Below are 26,928 nucleotides of genomic sequence, written 5' to 3'. Positions count from 1 at the left end.
CTCTGTCAAAAGTTTTTATATGAATAATGAACACATAATTCTGTCGATCCTGTACTGTGTTAGATTCGTTTAAAAGATGCTGTATTGTTATTTTATGTATCTATCTTAGATTTCGATCATTTCCTTAATTTGTATTTCTTTTAGTGGAAAAATGACATTTTAATATAGTTTTTCTCCCTAGAAAGGTTAAAAGCTTTGTAAAGTATGTTGTATTTTTCCCCTGTTGCAAATATCAAGTTCGTGTTGAGGATGGCCTCAATAAAGCGAAGACTGATTGTCGTCTTGTTCGAAGACAAACGGCTCTACGCGTTGTTGCAGGGGGAAATTCGTGATAGTCACCTCCCATGGATGCATCGCGAAATTACGTTATAAAGGCGGCCTCGCTTTTCTCCCAGGTGTGAATAACCTTTTATCATAGCCTTTTATGTATAATGAAGCTCGGTTAACCGGTGGGAAAACAAACAGGCATAAATAAGGTTTTATCGTCTATAAAAGAAGACATTTTAGTCGCTGAGAATTCGATTTAATCCGATTGCCATTAAAATTCAAACGTTTTATGGCGTCTTCTGGAAAAAGATACATACGACATGGACATCCGTTATCGTCTGATTTGAGCTCTTTTCCTGCGATACTATTTACCTGAGAAGAAAACGACTTCCTTTTTCCCTATGTGATGTAAAAATCCCTTTGATTAAGAAAATAGAAGGTTCCTGCCATTTCTGTTTCGAAGATTCTTTCCCGAGCCAAGATCGGCGTGAAGATCCCCCTTGGTCTCATCCGAATTCTTCAGTTAGTCGGTTTTTTCTCATTCCGACCGCGAAAACTAATAAAAAGAATCTTACTGGTGTTGATTACAGGGTCTTCTTTTGAATCCGTTATCCACTTGCGTGTTTTCGTCCTTTAAAACAAATAGAATTTTTTTTACCGTGTTAAAAACAAAATTTTTTTTTCTTGTATTAATTTTAATCCAACAGTTCAATCGAGAGATCCGAACTGTTAAGTGGCGGAAGGACCCCGCCCTCAAGAAGATATGCTAATTCAGAAGGAACATTAAAGGCAATTCGTATTCTAAGGCGTTGCTAATAGGAGAGGACGGTGAGATAACAGGTTTGACGTTGTTCGCCGGATTCTCGTCAACCAGGTCAGGTTCCGTCCGGGCGGAGATCCCTGAAGGTCGGGCCGTTCGTTCAACTCTTCGGATCCACGAGAAAGACGACCTTGCTCCCTTTATCATCCACTTTAGGAATAACGCCCACATCAGTCATAAATATAGACTGCGTTTCATTCTTGCACTGTATTTCCAGAAAAATTTGCATAATCTGTAGAGTTAAGGATTACGGTGGATTCTTGATTTTCTTGATTTCAAAAGAGCCAGATCAATCAAAGTACGTAAATTTACGTGCCTACTTTCACATAGCTTCGACCTCAGACGATGCACTAAAGTATGAACCAGTCCAACGTCAAAATCATGCGGATTTCTTTATGGTTTGCTCGCTTTGTCATCTATTCTGAGGATACCCAACATCTGCAATAAATATACAGGGTTTTTCTTGAACCAATGAGGCCCAGGTCAACTTCACAATTTCAAATACGACCCTACACTTTCTGACACATCATTTTAAATTGGTCAAAAAAATTACATGGACCAAAAAATGTTCGCCAAAATACTAATTCCTCCCTACGAAATGTTCGAAGGGTTTTTGGTTTTTCAAAATAATAAAATTAGAGGTGTACTCCGGACTTACAATTTTAAGCCGTATCGCTCTCATCTTGTCAAGGGACTTCGGGACCCTGTTTATGACAGGATTCTAACGTTCCGTGCACAAATATCGATTTGGGAGGCTGAAAAAAACGTTCTTCCATACATCCTATGGACTGATGAATCCAAATTCACTTTTAATGGTATACAACTACTACTACTATATACTGAGCAGAGGAAAATGGGAGAATTTCGTGCTCTTGTCATCATCAGGTGGTTCACAGTATGAACGTTTGGTGTGGACTTCTCGGAAATAAATTAATTGGACCTTTAAATGGAGCTCAGTTTATCAATTTTTGTGGGAGGTTTTACCAACACTATTAGATGATGTTCCTCTGCAACACTGACAAAAAATGATTCTCCAGCTTGATGGATGCCCCGTACACAATTCTTTGCAGGTGAGACGTTATTTGAATCGTCACTTCCGGTATAGGTGGATAGGAGCTCATGGCCCGTTCTGGTGGCCTCCTCGGTATCCCGATTTAACTCCACTTGACCATTTTCTGTGGGGCCATTTAAAAAACAGTGTCTACGCCAATCTCAACCCAGCAACTTCAAGCAGGAGAAGAACTGCGGCAAAGGATGGAAAATGCTTTGGAAAACTTTTCGAAAGGCAGGCGGGTTCGAACGTGAAATGTGATTAATAAATAGCAAACCAAATGACTGTTTTTTCATAGTTTTTGCCATAACTTTGTCATTTTTTGACAAATTTTCCGACTGCAATATTGTTTTAAGGGTAAAAATTCTTTAAAAGAGTGTGTCAGGATGTATAGGATCGTTTTTGACATTTTGAAGTTGAACTGGGCCTGAGGTACTCTGTATAATTTTTTTCCCAAAAAAAAAGGTAAAAATTTGAAACTAGACTAAAATATTAAACGCGTATTTTTTGTTTTTTCTGATAGCGTCATTGGTTCATGAGAAATTCAGGCCGCCCATTTAAAAAGGACACCCTGTATAGTTTTAATTTTACTTTAAATTAATTTTCATACAGTTTTTGAACTAACAACCTAATTATTTTATATGTAAAAAATTAATAGGAGATTTTTATTTTTATGTTTTAATTAATTTAATTTTTAATTTTATATAATTTTCTTACGGTTTTTAAGTCCGATTATTTTGTATTTAAAAGATTTCAGAAGAAACAACTGTTTTTGTATATAATTTTAATTTAATTCATTATCAGTCTTCTAAGAGTCCAATTATTATTTTTTGTAATGCAAGAATTTTACTTTACGCGGTTACATTTTATGCCATCTTCTAGATTTGTTTGATGTTTTAAAGAAAGGGTTAATTTGAAATTAAAAAAAGGCTGATTTGAGGTAAAAAAACTTAATTTGAAATTAAAACTGGTTAGTATCAAAAACAACGACACCCAGAGGTTTGATATGACCTCTGCTGTTGCGAACCCTCGTAAAAAAAGAAAAAGGGTTAATTTGTTAACGGGAAAAATCTGTAGAATACAGAATACATTTTCTTATCATAAAATTGAACAACCAGCCCTGTAACTTTTTTCGAGTACAGTGGTTCTTCATTTCCGACCAGTTTGTCATAATAATTTACTTATGTAAATGTTATGAGATTATTGTCGCTTCGATCGCTTCACCTGAACTGTGTACGCTGTACCAGAACCAGTTCAAATCATAATGAATTTTTCGGGCACGGTGTGACATTCAGCCATTGGTCTGCCACTCTTCTTTGGCATAAAATTTGAAAAATGAGTGTTGGAGAGGCAATAAGAGTTTGCCCGACGTGAAAGCTGTGTGGTTCTAAAACACCGAAAAGATTGTTTTTGTCTGCTTGAAAGCTCTTGAGATAACATTCTGTTCTCTCTCTTATTTCGCAAATAAACGGTTAATATGGTTAATTGTTTTTTTCAACTTTCCAGATGCTTTAATATTCAATCAGAACTGTATAATATATAAGAAATGTACAAATTTGATAAAAGAAGGTTTGTTTTCTTTTTTTATTATTATCAAAAATGCAAAATATATCCTTTTCGTGATGCATATATGCCTTTCCGGATTATCTGTAAAGAAAAAAGGTTCAAGATAAAGGAATCTGGTAGACTGTTCCTTTTATGCCACGCCCAACAATACCATAATGGTTTTCCTTGAAAAAGTAATTTATTTGTATCATACTTACGCCTAGAAATCGTACATTCAGACTGTTTAAGAAAAAATGAGCTATTTGAATGATGTCACAAGTATAATCCTCTGATGTAAAATAATCCCTTTAGGTTATCCCACCTTGTTAAAATCATTAACAGAATCGTGTCTGAGGCTAATCCGACGAGTAGGAAGAACGTGAAACTATTCAAATCCTTTCACGGCCATTAGTAGTAACTTACCGGGTGTTAAAAAAGATAAATGCCTTGTTGTAATCACCCACGCCGGTCACCGGGGCCTTTTTTATTCTTTTTTTTAATAATAAACTATTTATTACATATTTATACGTGGCCCGAGGGCGTTCGTGCGTCTGGGCGGTGATAAATCGGCTCATTGTCCACAGTTCAATTAACCTAATACGATTGAAACTTGGAATTTCCATTGTGCCGCTTTATTCTTGAGACGACACTTGGTCCACGTATGGTAAATCATGGATTATTTGCATATAATGGCAATTTAATAATTCATTCGAAAAAAAAACCTCCTACAAATACGTGTTGGTTTGGATTTATATCAGTTTTTTTTTTTCAAATGTCACTATGATTTATATTATTACAGACGATTTAAAACAAACCCGATCTCTTTTGTTTCACAAGTACGCACAAAGTAATTCTATTTGTTTCTTTCTAGCATATATGAAAAAATTGTGACGTCCTTTGGATGACAGTCGCCTCACACATGATAAATCCTGAATGGTATATGGTAAGGTACTATGGTACCATGGTATATCATGGATATCCGCATTGAGCGTGAATAACTCAATATAGTGAAAAATATTGAAAAGTAGGCTTAATGAAATGTAATCTAAACTTCTCAATTACGTTTATTGGTTTTGGTGAAAGTCACGCTAGAAGCCTTTCCTCCCAAACCATAGCGTCTTGCCGCAAAAGAGGATACATCTTAAAAAGGATCCTTAATGAGTCCAAAACACATGAGGCACGGAGAGATACAAAAAGGGCAGGACTTTCAAAGAAATTACTGTATGGTAACCCCAACAGAACTAAGATTTTGGTTGGACTCCTGACAGAGCAGATGTTCCCATCTTTACTCATGAGTGTTGAAACCCATGATGATCTTTAATGTCCGTACTTATTCACAAGAGAACTTCTCAAACGCCCAGTGTTCTCAAAGAGAACACCAGGAATATTTTACATGCATGGACTTGTCACATTCCATGGCTAGCGAGGTGGTGCAGTACTAACCAAGTCCAGAAGTGCCATAAAAGGGGTCCATCCATACATGTGCCTTGAAAAAGGCAGTTTTGTGGTTTCTGGCACAGCTTTTAAGCCGTACTTTTCACCACCCCCGGAGAGATAGAGAAAGCACTCTATCTCCGGCTCCGGTTGACGGTACCCTCCAGCTAAGGTACAATTTTTTTGCAAACCATGACCACTACGAGTCCAATCTCAATTAGTAGAGCCGCTTGGATACTCTTCTCCCGTGGTTCAGTATTATTTTTAAAGTGGGACTGATCGCCCGCCCGGGAGTTCGTACGAACCAACTGATGCACCCGTTGCTTGAGGGGTGCGGGTTCAGTAACCCAGGAGGTCTTTGCCAAAGTAGAGGAGGGTAAGGAATAGAAAGGAAAATTAGGAAAGGCAGGGTATAGGAAGGTAAGGGGGGAAATTACCTCCGTTACTCCCAGGTTTGATAGTCGGACTTTGCCTGGGCCCACAAGGAAGGTGTCCCTGCGGGTCCTGACAGGGCAATGCAACCTAAGAAGGCATATGCACGGGATAAGAGTACTGACAGATGAAACACAATGCAGATACTGCCAGGAGAAGACCGTAAACATATGCCTTTGTGAAGGTCTTTGTAGGTGCGGATTCTTGCAACTTGGAGAAGAAAAGCTTCAAGCAGGATCCTACTAAGAAACCGCTGGCAAGGCTTTGTAGGGTGATTAACAACCTGAAGTTGACCAGTTATAAAAAAACAACAGAGGAACACCATAGATCTACTCAGGTCAAGGTGCAGAAGGCCTTGTGACAGCTTCTTTTATCCCTATACATATTCTTAAAAGCCTTCTCCCTACAACGACCAAAGTACGAGCATCGAATACGTCGCTTATCTTGGTCCCAAAGTTTATTTCATAAAATTATTTAATTAGTCCGTTTTAACCTTCTGAAGATGTCACCGGTTGTGTAGGAGTTTTGTGTTACTACAGCTTCCACATTCTCGTGCACGCTGAAACTTAGTGTTTCCGCCGTGACTTCAAGAATCTTAAGATCAGTATTTAAGCTCTTATTCCTAATGTACCATGTTACGTTTTTATTTTGGAGGATTTATGTAATTTTGGCACTACCCCATATGAAATACCATATACTCACAAAAACTTTAAATTTGTATGGTAATATTTTATTTTGTACCGTAAAGTTGGATCTGTTTTTCATCAACCAGAATAGTTGTCCAAACTTTAAACCTATTTCGAGAGCTCTTTCCATATTTTCTTGGTATTTCGACCAGATATTTAGCTATATCGCTGTAGGGTATAATGGTATGGTTCGATTTTTTTGTTCGTAAAATTTATATATTCTTATATTGACCATTTATTTATTTTATTAAACTCCTTTTGAAGGATTTTGAAATAGTACATGCTGGTCCTACTGATCTATCTATAAATTTTTGCGACATCCATTTTTGGAAAATTGCTAGTATGTAGAAAGTAAAGTAGTGGACCTAGTATGCTTCCTTGAGGCAAGACTGCTTTTATTTTTCTCATTTCAGAATATTGATCATCTTGTTTGATTCAAAAATGTCTGTCTGTTAAGTAGGAGGTAATAATATCTGCGTACTGCTTCGGTAGCGTCCCTCTTAGTTTACTCATAAGTCCTTCATGCCGGACTTTGTCAAAAGCCTGTGAAACATCAATGAGACTTGTAATCTCATTTTCAGTGATTATGCAAGGCAGGTACGAATGTATCTGTCTCTCTCGACTGGTCTGTCCTGATCTTATGGGATGACGCGCCGAAGGACCATAGTCTAGTTTGGTACACCTTGCCTCCTAGCGATTCAAAAGCATAGCTGGTGGATGATTTTGTCTATAAGGTCAGCTCACAGAAGTTTGTCTTGTTTCTAAACAAGCCTCTATTAGGATTTTAACGAAATTATTATAGAAGTGGAGGAATACTGAATTAAACAGGGGATAAAGTGATTCACGCGTGTGATTCGGTCCTCGGCCAATTTTGATTCATAATAAATGCTTTCTTATCGCAAAGTGACAAGCGAAGAAAATTCCGACTGGCCGTTTTGAATTGAATGGGGGAAAAGACGAGAAAGCAGGGTCCCATTGAAAGGAAGCCTATTGAAGATGCACGGCCTGCCTCGGGGGTTGTATGAACGCGTGTATGAAAGCCGTCCAGAGGTCGAACTGTTAAAAATTCATAACGCAAAGGGACACGGTTGAAATGCCAATATCCGACATGTGCACGACCGTGTCTTGTATCAATATTTCAAACCAGGTTACTAGTCCTGGCATTCAGACACTAATTAGTAACCGGACGCGTTTTACTTTTTGTACGTCAAATTTGGAAACTTTTTCCATTTCACCATAGAAATTTACGGTATATTCTTTGTTTTTTGACAAAACCGTACAATATGGGTTAATGCGGACGTTAACCCAAGGGACACCTAAAGCCGTCGAAGCCCCTACCCCGCGGTCACTCATTATCATAACACTCCTTTCACGGGGCTAAAATCCCTTATGCTTTCGCATGAATAATATTACCGTTTGTTAACATGTTTCTAACAAGAACTCCTCGAGGGTCTTCTTTCCTTTTGCGACGTGTTCTCTCAATCGAGCTGAACTCGACTGGACTCCGGAGATAAAATTCCGCCGTGAGCTATACCGCCTAATCTAGGCTTTTAAGCGTGCTTTGTCCAACGGTATTTCTTTTTAAAGTCAGCTTGTAAACAAGCATTCCGAACGATCTGTAGTCTCTGGGATTAGACAAAGAAAATTTATCAACATGACTAAGTTACATTTCTTTTATATGATGTGTACATGACAAGATATACATAAGAACGTCCGAGTCTTGACACGTTACGCAAAAATTAAATTAATAATAATTTTATTTGTTGCACAATAATTATAATCCATTAGCTTTCGTTGTCCAATTGACCAAATAACATTTTTCAATTAATTAATCTTTATTTAAGGTATTGGTTGAAGAAAAAAAGCCAGTGTCACGAGCGGGATTCGAACCTACGATCTTCGGCTAAATATGCCGCTGCTCTACCCCTTGAAATATCGTGACTTTTTTATCTCAACCAATACCTGACATAAAGATTAATTAATTGAATAATTATAATGGTAAGCACATTATTGCGTAACCCGGTCTTCTCGAAGGAGCCTGTAGTTGAGGTCGGAGTAGCATAATGTTATATTAGCATAATATGAAATCAATTATTCATATGTGGTTTACAATCAAATTAACTGTTTCCCGTCAAATTAACCTTTCCCCTCTCAAAATAATCCTTTTTATTTAAAATTAACCATTTTTCATTTCAAATTAATCATTTTAAATTTTAAATTAATTTCAAATTAACCCTTTTTAACCTTAAATTAACAATTTTTAACTTCAATTTTTTCTTTATGCATTAAAAACAACATAGGTATGGGTATGATAAGGTTGTAAAGTCAAATTTCAGTACATTTGATAATTGTTTTTAATTAATCTGTATTTAAGGTATTGGCTGATATAAAAAAGTCAGTGTCACAAGCGGGATTCGAACCCACGACCTTCGGCTAAATACGAGTGGATCGAAGTCACGATAGCTCAAGTGGTAGAGCAGCGGCGTATTTAGCCGAAGGTCGTAGGTTCGAATCCCGCCCGTGTCACTGACATTTTATATCAGCCAATACCTTAAATACAGATTAATTAATTGAAAGATATTATGTTGTTAAGCGGACCATGAAAACAAATGAATTGTTTTTAATATAATTATATAAGATTGAAATTAAACATGATATAAAAATAAAATATATTTATTTTGAAATTAAAAAATGAAATCTTTTAGGCTTTTATAAAATACCACATGTAAAATAATTACGATTAAAATAAAACAATATTCTTTCTATGTAAGGTCTTGGTTGAGATAAAAAAGTCAGTGTCACGAGCCAGATTCGAACACACGACTTTCAGCTAAATACCGTGGGTTCGAATCCCGCTTGTGACACTGACGTTTTCATCTCAACCAAGACCTTACATAGAAAGAATAATTAATTGAAAGATTGACCACTTAAACATAAATGGATATGAAATTATGTAAAATTAAAAAATAAATGAATGGATACTAGTTTTATTTAATGGTTAAAGCATTTCTTAACTAAAATGAATTGTACAGGTGTATTCAGGATTTTTTGCTTTTCGTGTTACTTCATCGTTGAAATTTCTCCCATAAAGCCCATATCTCATAAAATATTGAGTTATTAGGTTAAAATAAATATCCTTATAAAATATTGGCGAGGTTCAATATTGAAAGTATAAATGATATTTTTGATATTTTGTATTTAAAAAAAAATTTCAAATTAATTATTAATTAATTTGACCGTTATTTAATTTTGATATGATTTTAAAAGCCCAATTATTTTATATTTAAAAATTCTCAAATGAACCAACAATCAAATTAAAATCATAACAATTTATTTTTATAATATTATTTTGATATAATTTTTAATTCTAATTGTCAGATGCTCCTTAAAACAATAAAATAATAAAAAATAAATAAATAATTGTCATTAATTTTCCGTCGTATGGTCTTTTGAGTTCAGGTTTTTTTTTCAAAGATAGGATTTTTTTAGGATTGATACATGTACAGGCTAATAAAAGAATTTAACTAGTAATTTTACAAATATGTCCTATGGCAATTAATTAATATTATTAGTTATTGCTAGTTTATTTTAGTTTGTTTTAAACTTTATTTCCTAATTTAAGATGAAATATTAACAGGAGGAAAACAAAAGAGAATGGATTTTATTTTATATCATTGTTTGCCTATGTTTTCTTATCACTATGGTCTTTTCTTCTTCTAATTACTTTTATTGAAAGGCTTTTTGGTGGATTATATAAAATAGTCGACATCATTGTTGGTTCTATTCAGACCCAAATTATATATATAAAAAAATGTTTAAAAAAAAATCTTGATATTATAGTACTTGATTATCAATAACTTCTTATTGTATATAGTTTCTTCAAAAAGGGTTGTATAGACTTGGAAATATCGAAAAAATTATGAAAATTGTTCGAATAAAGCTATAATTTTTAATATTTTCATTCTGGAAATAGTTTTTTTTTTAATTTATTTTTCCGGATGCTTAGTGCATATTGAATTCTCTTCTAGGTTTGGCGTGAAAGTCTTTTAAAGGTTCTTTAACTTCATTCAAAGCGTTCCTTGAATGGATCGATTTTGTCGCCTTTCTGCAAAAGAAAAGATCGCATTGAATAAAAGCAATCTAATTGCGTATTGTCCAGCAATAATGGCCTCTTTTGAGTCGGTGAATCGTAGCCCGGGGAAAAGCCGGCCGGCAAAAAATTGGACACATGAGGCATTCCTCCGGGATGGATGGTTTCCGAGAACTTTGGGTCCATGGGCGACTCATTAGCCACATTTGGCGCTTAGGAGGAACGAAAAGGACCTTACCGAAAAAACAACAACTTAAAGCTCAAGAGTTCAGAACGATTTTGGATAATCGAAAGATTAGCATTTACTGTTCTCAAGCGTAGTTGCTAAACCATGTCTTGAGCTATATTTTACGTTTTATTGATGATCATTTTGTTTTTGAGTCTGATTTATTTTAAACTAAACAATGGATGCTTGACCAGTTTTATTTTTTACTATAATTAAATACATGTTTAATATTTTTTATGATGTATTTAACTCCCAAAAGCCCAGAAAACGTAAGGAAGAGGTCGAAATACTTAGGCAAAAAAAAAAAAATACAAAGCAAATCTTGGGGCGATTATGTTTTTTTATGGGTTCAAAACACCAACTCTGGATATAAAAGTCAAAAATATTGTATATCTATTTTTTATAAGATTTAATCTTCTCTGAAAACAGATATAAAAAAATCGAGTTAGAAAAGCTAGAAAAAGGTATATGCCGGTTTGTCAGAAAACAGCCATTTTGAAAAGAATCTTTCGCAAACTACAGTTTTAAAAAAATCCTGTTTCATTCCAAGAATTTAATGCTGAATAAACGTGTATTTTATAGGGGCGATTTTCGCGAGTGCAAATTGTTGAAAATTAGCCGGCCATAGTTGTCGAGGCCCCGTCACGAATTCGAGGGTGTCCCAAATCGCCGTCACCTCTTTTCATAAATATTCCCAAGATCACGAGACCCAGGATATTTTCCAGGTCCAACCTAAAATATTAATAAAATATTCCGGCGAGGAACAAAACAGAAAGCCCGAACACGATTTAACGAAAGTTTGTATTTCCGGCAGAGGAAAAACAAAAAATTATTCTGTTAACGCGTTCTCCTTATTTATTACATATCTTAATTTTATTTTTACAACCTTACTATCAATTACAAGCAAAATTTTAATAAAACTTTTTTCTTTTTGCAGGCTCCGAGAACATATCCAATTCTTCAAAAATCTACATTTCCTAGAGTAAGTATTAAATATTGACTTTTCACGCTACTAAAAATCAATTTGTGAAAACAAAACTCCATCAAGGGGAGCAAATAAACCAGGATTTTTACTTTACTCGCTTAAATTTTATACCTTCTCCTAGTTTTTATGTTCGAAAAGAGAGGTAAATTTTAAAATAAAAAAGGGTTAATATGAACGTAAACTAATTAATGTAATTTGAAATTAAAAAGAGTTAAATTAAGCTATAGTGTAAAGAAACAACAACTAATATAAATCTAGCTAAACGCTAAAATAAAATAAATACAACACACAAGAAATTAAAAAGGAAAAGCTAGCTAAATTGTTTAAATAATAGCTGCTTGAAAAAAATTAATTACAATTCAAATAAAAAATATTTAAATGAAGAGTTATTCTGTATTCCGCATATCTTATATTTCCTGCCACTTCATCATTCCACCACTTTTTCCCATAAATTCGCAATATCTCATAGAATATTAAGTTAGACTTTGTAAAATGTAATTATTGTATAATATAAATATACTGTATATTTTAAAAAAATTCAGATTAAAAGACGGATCATTTATTTTTATATTTCATTTTATACGATTTTTAATTGTAATTATAATTCATTTTCAAGTATTTTATGTTTAATATTTTTTCAAATGCAGGAATTTTATTTTATGTGCTTAAATTTCATACCTTCTCCTGGGTTTTTATGTTTTAAAGACGAGGTAAATTTCCAAATTAAAAAGTGTTAATATGAAGGTAAAAAAAGGTTAATTTGAAATTAAAAAGAGTTAATTTGAAAAGAAAAAAAGCAACAGCTAATGTAAATCTAACTAAACTCGAAAATAAAGTGAATGACACAAGAAATTAAAAAGGAAAAGCTAGCTAAATTGTCTAAATAATAGCTGCTTGAAAAATTATCAAAATTAAAATTAAAAATGATAAATATTTAAATAAAGGTTTATTCTGTATTCCAGGTATTCTATATTGCTTTTTACTTCAACTTTTCACGACTTTTTCCAATAAAGCCTCCATATCACATAAAAATAGATAGTTATTAGGGTCGAATAAGTATTGACGTCTGTTACGAGTCACCTTGTATATAATATCAAAAGCATAAATATAAATTTTTAAATTTATTTATTTTAAAAAAAAATTCAAAATAAATTAAGATTTCGTCATGTTTATATCTTTTCCACTATAATTTTTTATTTTAATTTTAATTAATTTTTGTATGGTTTTGAAGAGACCAATTAAATAGAATTTAAAACAAAATCAAATTAAAAGAAGAATACTTTATTTTTTTTTATCTAATCATTAATTTTTGATATAATTAATTTTCTATGATCTTCTAAGAGCCCAAATACGATATGTTTTTTATATTGAAGGAATTTTATACCATAACGTAGTTAGTTTTATGGTTTGAAGGAGGGGTTAATTGTACATTAAAAAAAGGTTTGTTTGTAAGTAAAATTATTAATTTGACACTAATAAGGGTTAATTTAAAGGAAAAGATAATTTGCAATTAAAGAGAGTTAATTTGATAAGGAAAGGTTATTTTTTAAATTAAAAAGGGTTAATTTCAAATTAAAAAGAGTTCGTGACGGGAAAAAAGTTTAATTTAATGAAAAAATCTATAGTATCAAGTAATATGAACTAATGTGTAAATTTTAATTTTAAATATAATTATTTTTCTCTAGTCTTCTAAGATCCCAAATTCGATGGTTTAATTTTTGTTTTATATTGGAGGAATTTTATACCACACCCTAGTTAGTTTTATGGTTTAAAGAAGAGGTTATTTGTAAGTTAAAAAGGTTAATTTGTAAGTAAAACTTATTTGAAATTAATAAGAGTTAATTTAAAGAAAAAGTTAATTTGCAATTAAAGAGAGTTAATTTGATAAGAAAAGGTTAATTTTTAAATTAAAAAGGGTTAATTTCAAATTAAAAAGAGTTCGTGACGGGAAAAGGTTAATTTAATGAAAAAAAATCTATAGTATAAAGTAATAAAAACTAATGTATAAATTTTAATTTTAAATATAATAAATTTTATATGGTTTTCTAAGAGCCCAAATATGTTTAACTTTTTTATATTGAGGAATTTTATACCATACCCTAGTTAGTTTTATGGTTTAAAGAAGATATTATTTGTATGTTAATAAGATTATTTTATAAGTAAAACTTAATTTGAAATTAATAAAAGTTAATTTAAAGAAAAAGTTAATTTGCAATTGAAGAGAGTTAATTTGATAAGGAAAGGTTAATTTTTAAATTAAAAAGAGTTCGTGACGAGAAAAAAATGTTAATTAAATGGAAAAAAGCTATAGTTTAAAGTAATAAAAACTAATGTGTAAATCTAACTAAGAAACATAAATTAACAAGACATAAAAAGTAAAAGCAAGGTTGAACTGTCTTCTAATTGCTGCTGATCCACAAATACGGGATGAAACCCAGATTTTTGGGTACATTAATCCCATATCACGTTATTTTATGATTTTATCACTCCTTTTATCACCAAATATATAGATTTATAGTGTTTCTGAATGGAAGAAGAACAAACACAGCCAACAATCCGGCTGTATATGAATAGACGTCAAACATATATATCAAAGTATTGTTTTTCGAATAAATTTCATCGTCGTATTATATTTAATAAGTCCGTCCCGTTATGACCACTTGTCTGTTTTAATTATTGCTATTGGTTCAGAATGTGATTTTTATTGGCTTAGTAGATCGTGAGGGAGCCGTAAATTTGAAAAGTTCTTCAGTTCCGAGTTGTACCGCCCTATCGGCACTTTACAGATCGTCGAATTACACGGCTCAAAACGGCATTAAAAATGGCAGATTTACGACGTGGACCTCTTATTCTTTCAATTTACAAAACCAACTCAGCTCCTAACTTAATTACAATTAAACAAGAAATGAAAGAGCTTCTGAACATAACGGTTGGCAATTAACGCAACGGGACTCTCGGCACAAGCCAGCCTTATGCATATATCATCATGATCGGTTCATAGATATTTTTTTAAGTTTTAGTTTCCTACTACAATAGTTGTTAAAGAAGAACTATACTTTTTGAACTAGATTTTGCTTGTTCCATTGGGAAACATTCCAAACATATTTACCATATGATCCATTACTCTCAAAGTAAATATTTTTAAGAATTAAAATTACACCCTTCAATCAATTGAAAAATAGTTTTCAATAAAAAGAATCTACAGTGATTTTTCCCTGGTTATTTTTAATGAATTGAATTCATTACTTTGTGATTAATGACTGGTTAAAACATAGCCGACAGTTTGACAGAGAATTTGTCTCTGTTAACTACTAACCGGTCCCACCAAGCGGAAAATATTTAATTTGCTTTGAATTATTACAAATTAGGTGGCATTAGTTTTATTTTAATTCATGATGGGTTATTAATTTGAAAGCACTAAGTTAGGAAGGACTTGACGTCTTATGGCCAAAAACTGCATAAAAGAGATAATTAAATCCGTTCATTTCCAAATCTATAAATAATTATAATAAAGATAAAGTCAAGATTTTTATTGTCACCTTAGAGTTTGCGGTTTTGCATTTTTCCAGGCCGGCTCGAGTTGTTAGTTATGCTCTAACATCCTCTAACCCTTTGATGGAGTTATCGCAAAAACCGGTTTTTCATTTTCATTATAAACTTTTTGACTGTTTGCAGGTCGGAGTGGATTATATCTATTATTTAAATACGGGTTTATATACCCCCCGGAAGATTAATTGTCGGAGATTTTTCCATTTTGATTACATCCATCACGTGCAACGGTGAGACCGTTAGTTTTTTGGAGAGATCTATTAAACATGTCTGTTTATTCAGAGCACGACTGTCTTGTTTTAAATATTGTTTTTATATTGTAAATAATACAAAATCAAGAAGTCACATAGCTAGCTTTTGAGTGGGTTATTTGGAAGAGTGAATGTTACAAGAGTTTATAATGGGTGGGAAGGATGGAGTGGTTCTTGGCCTGTCAATGATGAAAAAATGTTGACGTCGGTGTGTATGCTGAGATTGAATATGTTGACAGGTCCACTATTTTTCATAGGGCCATGGATTGGTTCTGGATTCTAAACGTTCAGTTATGTCCATATTGTCATAATTGTATGTAGTTGTTTGTTAATCAAGTCCCAGGCATTTTGTATGGGGTTAACTAGAAATAGTTCAGGATAACGTAAAGGATACGACGGTAGTGGGGAAGAAGGATGTTCATTTAGAAAGGAGGTAGGTGTTAAAGCTAAATATTTACTTCTAGTCTCGTCTATCTTTCACTTTTTATATCACTCTTACAGCAAGGAATTGTGAGTTTGAAAGGTCCTGGAGATGACGGAATAGGAGGAAAGGTTGTGTCAGCAAACCTAGATATAACTATCGGAGTTTTAGGAATATCATGGGTGTATATTGAGTAGAGCATAGGACCTAAGATACAACCTTGACGGACACCAGCTTTAACTGAAAGATGGGAACGAATAGTCCTCGCAAACCTACAATTATCTGTTGGGAAGGATGCCCTTGAGCTTAACTAGCACACCATGCCACTTTATGGACCGAGGTCGTTGTGAATGATGAGATCGGATATGTAGAAAGTTTTAATATTTTTTGGAAGATCTTGGGTTTAGAAAAGAATCAGAAGAATAGCTGTACCAGTAGTAGATTGTTGAAGATGTAGGAATGTAGTGGATAAGGAATTGGACTTCACAAACCTGAATTCTGTTAGGTAGAACGGCCTTTGAACTTAAATAGCTCTATAATGCCACAATAATATTCCGGCGCAGTATTCTTTTTTAAGGTCGAGTTCATGTGAATCTATTCCATTTGGTCAGTACAATGTCTTTCTTAGCATTTCACTTTAGCAGTAAAATAACGAATATTTCAACCTTGGTAATGCCGTCAGCCGAGTTGTGTTTCGCAACATACAAGGTATAATTTACAATCAAGACGATAATCCGTTAAAGTCGGAAAATACCTTAGGGGCGTGTTTTGAAAAAACGTTCTTCAGGAAATTCTTCAGTCACCTTTGATAGTTCACGACATGGCCTTGGCATATGAATCTTCATCTGTCGGTACACTCATAGCAGGGTAAAAGGATTAAATCTAATTCTTGAGGATCTTTTCAAATCTTCAAAAATTCAGAGCACCTCACTGATTAACAAGAATGTAAAAATAACAACCAGAAGGACATCAAGGTTTGAGCACTTAGTGGGATGAAAAATAATTTGAAAAATGATCATGCTAAATTATTTAACTATTGTAGATAGTGTTTTATGCCAGCAGTGAAAAATTCATGTAACAAAGGCTTGAGAGCACTTGGGAAGTTTGAGACCTCTTAATAAAGGGTAGATCGCGTTCATTAGAAACGAAAAAGAGACTATTTGATTCTATTGTTGCTGCTTCATCCTTGTATTCTGCGGTATTGTGGTCCCTTGGATATTTTAACGAATCGGATAAATTACAAGTAGGTGTTTTAAGCAACTTTACCATTTGCCCCGAATACACCTAGCCACTATGTAAGGATTGAGCTTGAACTTGAGCCCATCACCGTTGCTAAAAGAATTTTAAATTTGTGGATAAAAGTATTGAACATTGAAAATGGTTCGCTTCTGAGAAGATCCTTTCATGATGTCTTCCGTAAGGCCAATTCACTGCGTGTAATTTAGAAGTAAATCATAGGGACTGGTTCTATCAATTGCAAAAGTTATTGATTGGTATAGGTTGTAACAACCTTTGGGACCCTGAATGTCTGAAACGCGAAAAGGAAAGTATTTTATCAAAGTGGAAAAATAATCTCTGCACAATAGAGAAAGAAGTAGTGCTAAACTCAGAATTTAACCCTTTTTATAGAAAAATCAGCTCCTTGTATAAACGTGAAAATTATTTACAACTAAATTTGTCTATAAATAACCAAAGACTACTTATACAACTAAGGCTGTCTAATACTAAGGCAATCGAATTGTTTGTAAATGGCTCAAATATGTAATTTTTTTTTTTGCTGGGGCTTCCGACATCTAGGTCATTTCAGCCCCCAACTATGTCTATATTCTATTTACCCTTTCAAACACTACATTCATACAAATAAATACATTCATACACATAAATACATCCATACAATACAGTACTTGATATTCCTCCACCGACCCTATATTCAAACTAATCTAGATTGGGGTCGATGGAGTACTTTTATAAATATTCCGCCATCGACCCCGAACACGCACTCTTACGCTCTCATCGTTCGAGGGGTGATGATGACGTTATATTTCACCCTCACCCCTCGCCATTCACGCTAATAAATACACGCACTCAGACAAAACATATAGACACATAACACATAAGACATACTATATACAATAAAAAAACCCAATTTCTCCTAAAAAGCGGAACAGGGGACTCTGGAACTCGCTACCGTGCTCGAGAACTCTTCTTAAGTCCATGCCTACACGCTCTCTGTATGGAGCCAAGGCATGACACGCCTCTATTATGTGGGACACATCGAGCAACCTTTCTCTGCATAAGGGGCACCTATGCGGGCTTTGGCCCAAAAGCAGGTGCCCATGTGTCAACCGTGAATGGCCATCAAATATGTAATTGAAACATGATCTGTGTGTAAATTGTTTGAAGAGGAGAACTTGTACCAACCTCAAAGATCCTTTTATTTAAAGAAATACATAGATACATGTGTAAATAATAACAATTTAGACAAACTTGAGTTCTTGCTAAAATTCCAAGCAAAAAACCAGGCAATGGATGTGTTCAATTTTATTTATGAAGCACTTAAATTGAGGGCTTTTATTGTCAATGAATAATGTTTTATTGTTGCGTCGTGTAATTATTGATTTTAAGTTAAGCGCCATGTATTTGATGATGTATTTTGATTAGTTCTTACATGGTATTATTATTATTATTATTATTAATTACTTTTGTAAATATTGTCATGCCAATTTAAGTTGGAAGATATCTTTATTTTGCCATTTGGTTCTCCCAATAGCTATTGCTGAAATACAGTATTAATCTATCTATCTAGTGTTTTAACCAAAAAAAATAGGATAAAAAAATACATACTTATCTGGATGTCTGGTACCTCATCCTTGTTAAAAGGTACCACGCTATTCAGCCATTAAGCTGAATGTACTTGTTTTTAAGTCCAACTGATTTATATCTGGATTAGTTAAGCCATCCTTGGCACTGTGCAATATTAAAAGGAAATGTCAGTTAATAATTTTAATAATAAAAAGTCTCCACAAAGTTCACCCCTTTCTAGGATTGTAGGACCATCTGGGATAACCCGCTAGAGAAAAATGGAGGACGTTCTGTTCTCGTACAAGCAGCTATTCATGCCATTTTTGTTTCCCTTCAAAAATTTAAATACCTCGGGGTTTTAACGTTATTTTGATCTGTTTTTTTTCTTCTTTTTTATTGACAGGGGCAACCGACGCTTGATCATTTCAGCCCCGAAGCACTAGCGAAATACAACTACACACTCGATACACAATCACACCAATACCTACATACATTGATCGCACTCATACTACCTGTTTCTAAAATAAACATTCTAAATTGGGGTCGATGGTGTATTTTTATAAAATTTTCGCCATCGGCCCAAGTCTTACACACAACTTGAGAGGCGATGGAGAAGCTACTTCTTCTAATTCTACCTCCCCATTCACATCAATAAATCCATTCACTCGTACAAGACACAGAAACACAAAACGCATATTTTGAAGGCTACATACAATAAAAAAATTCCAATTCTTCTAAAAAGCGGAACAGGGGACCCTGAAACTCACTACCGTGTTCGAGAACTCTTCTTAGATCCGGCGGCATGCCTACATGCTCTCGGTATGGAGCCAAGGCATGACACGCCTCTATTATATGGGACACATCGAGCAACCTTTCTTTGCATAAGGGTTTGATCTGTTATTGAATAATGATCATGGATAAAGCCTAAGTCATAATATAATTTGACATTTTGCCCCCAGGTGAAATTAATTATATTCGGTTTTATTGCGCCTAATCTGGCTCCATTGATGGCTTAATTGATATAAAGACAAAAATGCCTTTTAATCAGCAGATCACCAAATTTTTTGCTCAAGCATTGTCAAAATATTATCACAATTGATAAACTTGTCATTAAAAATAATTTTTAATTTATATTAGAACAAGAATATTTATCCAATTTCAATTTATTTTCTTGTTTGTGCTCATTAATCTCATTGAGTTGTTATATACATGGTTCGCCACAAGGGCTCTCGAACCGACCTAAATAAAATTTCTCTTGTTTAGTCTGCTTTTAATGCTGTAAAACCTTGGTAAACAAATCTACAAGTTGTCTGGTATGATTATGGCAATAACAATACAATTTATAGCCTGGAAAATCAAACTGGCTCAAGTGGACTCTTGGGTTTATAGCCAAAGTGCTTTAAAGTGCTTTATGAAGATAGAGCAAATATTTACCAGTGGCTAAAATTATAAGCAGATAGAATCAATCAAATCCTTCGAGAAAATGTTTAAACTTGAAAATGGCTATAGTTTTATTTGTTTTGAACAGGTTATATGGTATTTTTAGGTTAGGTCAAGTTCTAACTTGAATAATTCGATATTTATCTTCTAGAAGAAAATTCGAAGTTGTTTTTTGTATTATCCAATACAGTATTCCACCTAAGCCATACTTTAAACGGTTATCTCGTTGTTTGAATTATGCAAAAAACCCTCGTCCACCGACCGTCGTTCGAATCGCTCGTGTTCGATTTGTTTCCCCGAGGAAAGGGAATAAGTGAAACCTCGTTTGACGGCACGATTTGACGATGCCTAGCGGTCCGGCATGTCCGAAGGATATGGTTACCGGTCCGCGAAAGGGTCCTCTGCCCGCCTCGGCCACCGTTAGGACAGGACAGGGGATCGCTGAACCAGTCTACGCCCACGGGATTCCAGAAGACCAGTAAATCAATCGCAGATCAACGGCATTTAGTCCCGTTGGAATTTCATTCAGAAATCAAAACAAAACACCGGCAAATAAAAACAGCGAAATAATTGAATTGTAAAATTTTAAAGAGGGACGAGTTAAGACTCTAAGGGCTGCACGGACCGACTATGTTTAGTTTGATTTTTTCAATATGTGTTCAATGAAAAGTGAAACTTTGTTTGCTTGTTATTGTTTTCTTCGTTTAAATTCGAATAAATAACCAATTATAATAAAATAATTAAGTGTCTTCATTTTGAAATCAAGAAGTGTTCCAAAAAAGTCTCTTGCATCCCAATATTGTCTCCTGCATATTTCTTAAGATCTCCTGCCCAGCATGTAAGTAGGAACTATCTTTTTAAAAAGGATTGAACACCGCACTCACTACACCATTCATCATTTCTATTGAGGTTTGGTAGTTTCTCAAAGTCGAGAGATCGACCGGTTCGACGTGACGTCCGTGACGTTTTGACAGAAACTCACAATGAAAAAGGACGCGCGGTGTCAAGAAGAGGCAACAATGCTGCCAATTTGAAAGACACTTACAAACAGAATAAAAAAAACCTAAAAAAATCGAAAGCGTACAGTGAGGAAAAGCTCAGACCGTTACCGTGGTAACACTGTTTGGGACGAATAGGCCATTCAGGACATACGTCGAGTTAATCCGGCTGGGGGAGAGGTGATGTATGAACAAAGGTCCTTGTTCATCCTCGAGGTTTATTAAGGATACTGGAAGAGCATCGTCCGAGGCGCCTCGCCCCGCCTAGAGCGATAGCGGATTTTCGTGATTTATGCCCGTGTCTTCTTACATCCAATTTGCCAGAGAACAGAACTGATTAGCAAACAGAGAAAATGAAACAAAATGAGTTTTGCTATTGGAAAGAAAAATAATTCTAAATCCTAAGGCAGGCAATTCCTTTGACAATTTCAAGTGCTATTTTTTTATTTTTTAAGGTTAAGAAAAGTGACACTACTCAACAAAAGAAAAATTTACAGGAGTTTACTTTTTTCATTTATGTATTAAGTACACGCCATTATGGCTGTTGGAAATAAAAACTGTCATGATCCATCAATATTGTCTTTCGTTTGTCGAAGACTTAAGCGAAAACACAAAACTTTAAAAATCCAGCTGTTCCACCTAGACTATACGATACCGGAAATATTCTTTACACACTCACAAGACTCAACAGACTATGGAGGAGAGCATCAAATACAATGGTATGGATACTGACGGCTCCAAAAGAAACGAAGGAACCGGATCGGGTGTTTTTTGTACAAGCCCAAGATATGAGCAATAACACTCATTAGGGAACGTCGGTTTTTCAAGCAGAATCAACGCTTTCAAACTAGAAAAAAATCCTTATAACATCTGATAGCCAAGCAGCTTGTAAAAAAATCACATCAAAATTAGTCAATGAATTCATCCAAAATTTCCACAACCTGATGATATCTTCGGTGCCATAAAGGAATTTTGGTTAACGAAAAAGCAGACACACCGGCCAGAGGAGGTTCTGCAAGACCATACATAAGCCCCAAACCTATATTTGGGGTAACAAAAACAAATACAGAATCCTCGCAGAATGGATCCAAATTAAAAAAAAAGGAGAAGTGGATAAACTCTAGCGGCACAAGACACAGTAAACTTATGTTAAAACAACCCTTAGCAAGACTGGCAAAATCTCTGCTGCAATTGCAGAGGGCTAAACTCAGAAGAGTGGTAGGACTATTAACCGGCCACTGGCATCTGAGAAAACATCTATATAACAAGGGCATATATAATGATGATCACATCTACAGATTATGTATTGAGGAGGAGGAAACAGCCACCCATATCACCTTCGAATGGGAAGCAACAGCTCAATGGAGATTTAACCAACTCACACAGAAAAACCTAGGGAATGAAATTGTAGCAGCGACAGTCAATGACCTGATACTTCTTAGGAGAAGGATTGAGTCTATTGCACTGAACTAAGGAACTAGGAAGGTACAATAAGCCAGAAGGCTGCAGTGCCTGTGGAGCACAAACCATGTATCCTCATCGCCATCACCACCTCCAAAAAAACCTCCGCTTTTTTAGTTGTGCACTTTTCTTGCATATATCTCAGTAATTTAAGATAGTTCGTTTGCTCTAACGATAATAATGATAGTAACCCACAACTTTTAAACCTAACAATCATAAATTCCCTTTACGAAAAACATATTTGTACAATTGATTTAACAATTGTTTTTTCATAATGTGAAATTAATATATGCCCTGATGATCTTTAAATAGGTCGAAAGTTTGGCAGTAACGACTGAATTCACTTTTTTCATCAAGACCTTTATCCAGAGTGTTCGTGATTGAAAAATTGAATACTTCTAATAATGAAAACTAAAATAATTCTAAAATTAGTATTACTTTGCTTTTACAATGAAGACAAAAACGCAGGAAAAGGACTAGGAATGATGTTAGATTCAATTAAGATCATGCAATCTTTTTTCGTGTGAGATATATTTGTGGTATTTAAGTATTTACAATATTTCGATTTGCTGTAACATATTTGATCTGCGAGTTTGAAGCTGTTCATGCTTCCCAGATTTGTTAGCGAAATCTGAAGAGCCAGAGCTGATAGATCATACTATCCATAAAATATGCCAGAATTCACTAGTTTCGTGGTCCGCTTGACCAATTAACATCTTTCAATTAATTAAGGTTTTTAGCTGAGATAAAAAAGTTAGTGTCACGAGCGGGATTCGAACCCACGATCTTCGGCTAGATACGCCGCTGCTCTACCACTTGAGCTACCGTGCACATTTGAAAAATGGCAAAAAGGAGGGAAAATTAAAAAAGGTGGGGTTGAGATGGGAAGTTAGTGTCCGAGTGGATCGAGGAGTAAAATTTGACACCTTTTAATTTCCAAGTTCTTCATATGTAAAACATCAATATTTATGAACAAAACAAATTATATCAATTAGGGATAGGAATAAAAGAGGCGGCCACAAGGCCTACTGCACCTCGACTTGAATAGATCTGTTGTGCTCCCCTGTTATTTATAACTCACTGGCTAGCTTCGGGTTATTAACCAGCCTCCACATCTTTGCCAGCGGCTCCTTGGTGTAGGATCTTGCTTGTGGTTTTTCTTGTCCTAGTTGCAAGAACTTACACCTACAAAGACGTTCACAGAAACGTAGAATGTGTCTTGCGGTCTTCTCCTCTTCCTGGCAGTATCTGCGCAGAGTTTCTTCTGTCTGTAATCCTATCCGGTGCATGTGCTTTCTTGAGTGGCAGTGCCATGTCAGGGGTCCAACCTGATTCCTGGTTCGGTTGCAGTTGCCTTCCAGTAATTCTGTTCGCGTGCTTTATACCTGTGGTATTGTTCCACCAGGTTTTGAACTCATTAAGGATCCATTTTAAGATGTATCCTCTTTTGTGGCAGGCTGCTAGGCCGCAATAGGGTTCTGGGCCCGAGACTCCATGTTGGCTCCTTTTTTGGCCAACATGTCAACCTTTTCGTTGCCTCTATTCCCGAATGTCCAGGGACCCATTCCAGGGTCAGGTCATTAGTGTCGCTGACTTCCGCCTTCATGAAGTTCCAAACATTCTTTGCCTTCGCCTCGCATGCTGTCTGGCTTTCGGTGAAAATGGCTATCTTCCGGTAATGTATTCCTAGTCTTTTTATTTCTCTGGCACATTGTTCAATCGCTATGATTTCAAACTGGAAAACTGTAGCTTACCTAGGTTTACCGTCAGTTGGTCTTGGGGTTCATCCAGAAGACCCCAGCTCCCGTACCCTTATCGGTTTTGGAGCCGTCAGTATACCAGTAGGAATTTGCCTTTAGTGGTGTTCGTTGGCCCTTAGTCAATTAATATAATTTGTTTGAATCTTCATAAAAGGCCATATAAAACCATCTAGGAATTTGATGACTGCATTGTAATAAAATAAAAAGGCAGGTCCGAGAACAGGTTCCGAAAGTCGTACTTGTTCGGACGTACCGTAACAAATCCGAGGTAAAATCAGATTTGTAACATTTGAATAATAAAAGCTCCCGGGCGGTAAATTATTCCCCGATAATTTACAAGCGGGCCGGAAACGTTAATTTGCCAGGGTTTTCTTAAATCCGACGGATTTATATTTCCTCGGGTTGCCTTCTGTAATTATTTCGGCCAAAGCTGGACGTGGACTATCACACAAATAGCTACCGCGGTGATTCCCCCGAAATCTAATCGTCGACACCAGGATCCACTTATAGAACCTAAGACATGCCATTATGCAAAGCGTTATTTGCAAAAAAAAACGCTTTAGCATAACTTAAAATCAGACAAGTTCTAAAATTTTACCATGTCAATTTGAAAAAGCCTATCTATGTAAGTGATGAAAAGTTAATTCTCCGGTCTTATATTTATGGTTAGGGATGGTTAGGTTAATATATCGTGCATTCACAAAATGATGTCATTGCAGTTTATGAGATGACCTCATGGATGAATCGTCTCAGCGTTTGAGACCTAAGTGTGTCAGAGTCAGGTATGACGCGGCGGAAATTCTCTACCTTCGCTAATATCTTTATGTGTGGATTTGTCATGCACGTAATCCACCAATCTCTAAACCACGTACCGTAACGGTAAGAGCTCTTGTCTTTATCTCTGGACAGCTCGGATGCAAATAGCATCGTTCAACATCCTTCGGAAAAAGCTTTCTCCCAATAGCTCCAACGACGTGTCAGACGATTGATACACGAGACACAAAAGGAAACGGTCGACTCAATCGGTTTTTATTTAAGAAAAACGATCCTAAAACCGGTTTCTTTTGTTCATGTAAAGTTACCTCGAAAAGTATCTGAAAACGTTTTCATTACCGGCAATAAATTTGATCTCATATTCAATGTTTTAAGTACACATTAAATATTAATCAACAACAATTATCAAGTTTATGACTTAACATTTTTTTAAACTTCAGATTATTTTTTTCCTAATAGTTTTTATCCATTTAAAGCAAAAATTAATTATTACTGATATAAAACATCGACTGGGAAGGAATTTTAGTATTTATCCGTCGACGTTTGATGATGATGAAAATGCAGAATATGCCAGGCTGGAGTTTTTGCTACGCGAAATCGAGATTCTTTTTGAAAACACCGTCAGGAATTTTTACCTGTATTCATATTATAAAGGCGACAAAACGGATTTGATCGAAGGTTTTTTCTTACTCGGATTAAATCTTATCTATATTTTTATATATTGACATTTTTCTCTTTTTCATTGGAAATTTTCGACTATTTAATTGACTATAAACTAATGGCTATGATAAAATAATTGACTTGTACAGTCTTGAGCGGAGAGGTCACTCAGTCCATACGGATATAACTACGTAATTATAGACACTCACTTGTCACTCATTATTTCTTACGATGAGATCACTAGGAAGTGAAACTGCGAAAAGCTGCTTACTGTTACCTCTTTTAAAAATAATTGTTTCTTTTTTAAAAATCTCCATGATCATCATGGTGAAATGTTAGTTTTATCTATTATAACAATAAATTGAAAATGTATTTTCGTTCTGATTAGAAAATATGTGTAATTGTGAGGCCTAAACCTGTTGCTTGGTTGGATCCGATTGTTCTGATCTGTTTGTTCTCGCTTGTCTTGTCTGTCAAACACGTTTTAGCATTTAGCCACCCTTCAGTGGTTTGCCTGTCTGTTATTGACTCGTGTTCCTTAATCTTAATCTTGTGAAATTCAAAGGGATGAAAGCGATATATTCGACACCCCTTCATCAAAATTCTCTCTCTCTCTCTCTCTCTCTCTCTCTCTCTCTCTCTCTGTCTGTCTGTCTATCTCTTTCTCCTATTTCTACATATTATTTTTTTGTCTATCTATTATTTTCTTTTTCTCTCTTCCATTTCTCTTTCTTTTCTCTATCTACTTTTCTTTCCTTCTTTCTCTTGCTTTTCTCCCTCTCTTCCTTACACTCGCCTCTGTCTCTGTCTGGTTTCTGTCTCTGTCTGGTTTCTGTCTCTATCTGTCTATCTGTCTCGCTCTCTCTCTCTTCTCTCTCTCTCTCTCTCTGTCTGTCTGTCTCTCTCTCTCTCTCTCTCTCTCTCTCTCTCTCTCTCTCTGTCTCTCTGTCTCTTCGCTATCTATATTTTTTCTATCGATCAATTATTCTATGTTTCTGTTCTATTATTCTACTCTTCTTTCATTTTTGCTCTCTCCCTCTCTAGCCTTCAATTTGCCTTTCTTTCTCTCTGCCCTTTTCTCTCTTTCTTTCACTACTCTCACTTCATTTTTCTCTCTATCTGTCTATCCGTCTATATATCTATCTATCTTTCATTCTCACACTCGCTATCTCTTTCTTTACTCCTCTCTGTCTATCGCAAATTGATCCCTATTTTCAAAATAATAAATAAACAATAGAATATTTATAAAATATCTGTTTTTATTTTTCTTCCTACA

The 26,928-nt window shown here is 34.9% G+C and overlaps 1 protein-coding gene across 2 annotated transcripts in view; it reads left to right on the top strand.

The window, feature by feature from the left end:
* Positions 1 to 26,928, top strand: part of LOC106665249 — a 96,254-nt gene that overhangs the window by 55,837 nt on the left and 13,489 nt on the right. For both annotated transcript variants that reach the window (XM_014391546.2, XM_014391556.2), the window contains exon 2: positions 11,489 to 11,533. The gene's annotated coding sequence lies outside the window, so the exon portion shown is untranslated. The remainder of the gene's footprint in view (positions 1 to 11,488; positions 11,534 to 26,928) is intronic.

The sequence above is a fragment of the Cimex lectularius genome, unplaced genomic scaffold, assembly GCF_000648675.2.
Source record: "Cimex lectularius strain Harlan isolate CLEC.00 unplaced genomic scaffold, Clec_2.1 scaffold1, whole genome shotgun sequence".
Classification (NCBI taxonomy): domain Eukaryota; kingdom Metazoa; phylum Arthropoda; class Insecta; order Hemiptera; family Cimicidae; genus Cimex; species Cimex lectularius.
The sequence above is the reverse complement of the archived record's forward strand: the minus strand, read 5'-3'. Positions and strand labels throughout refer to the sequence as shown.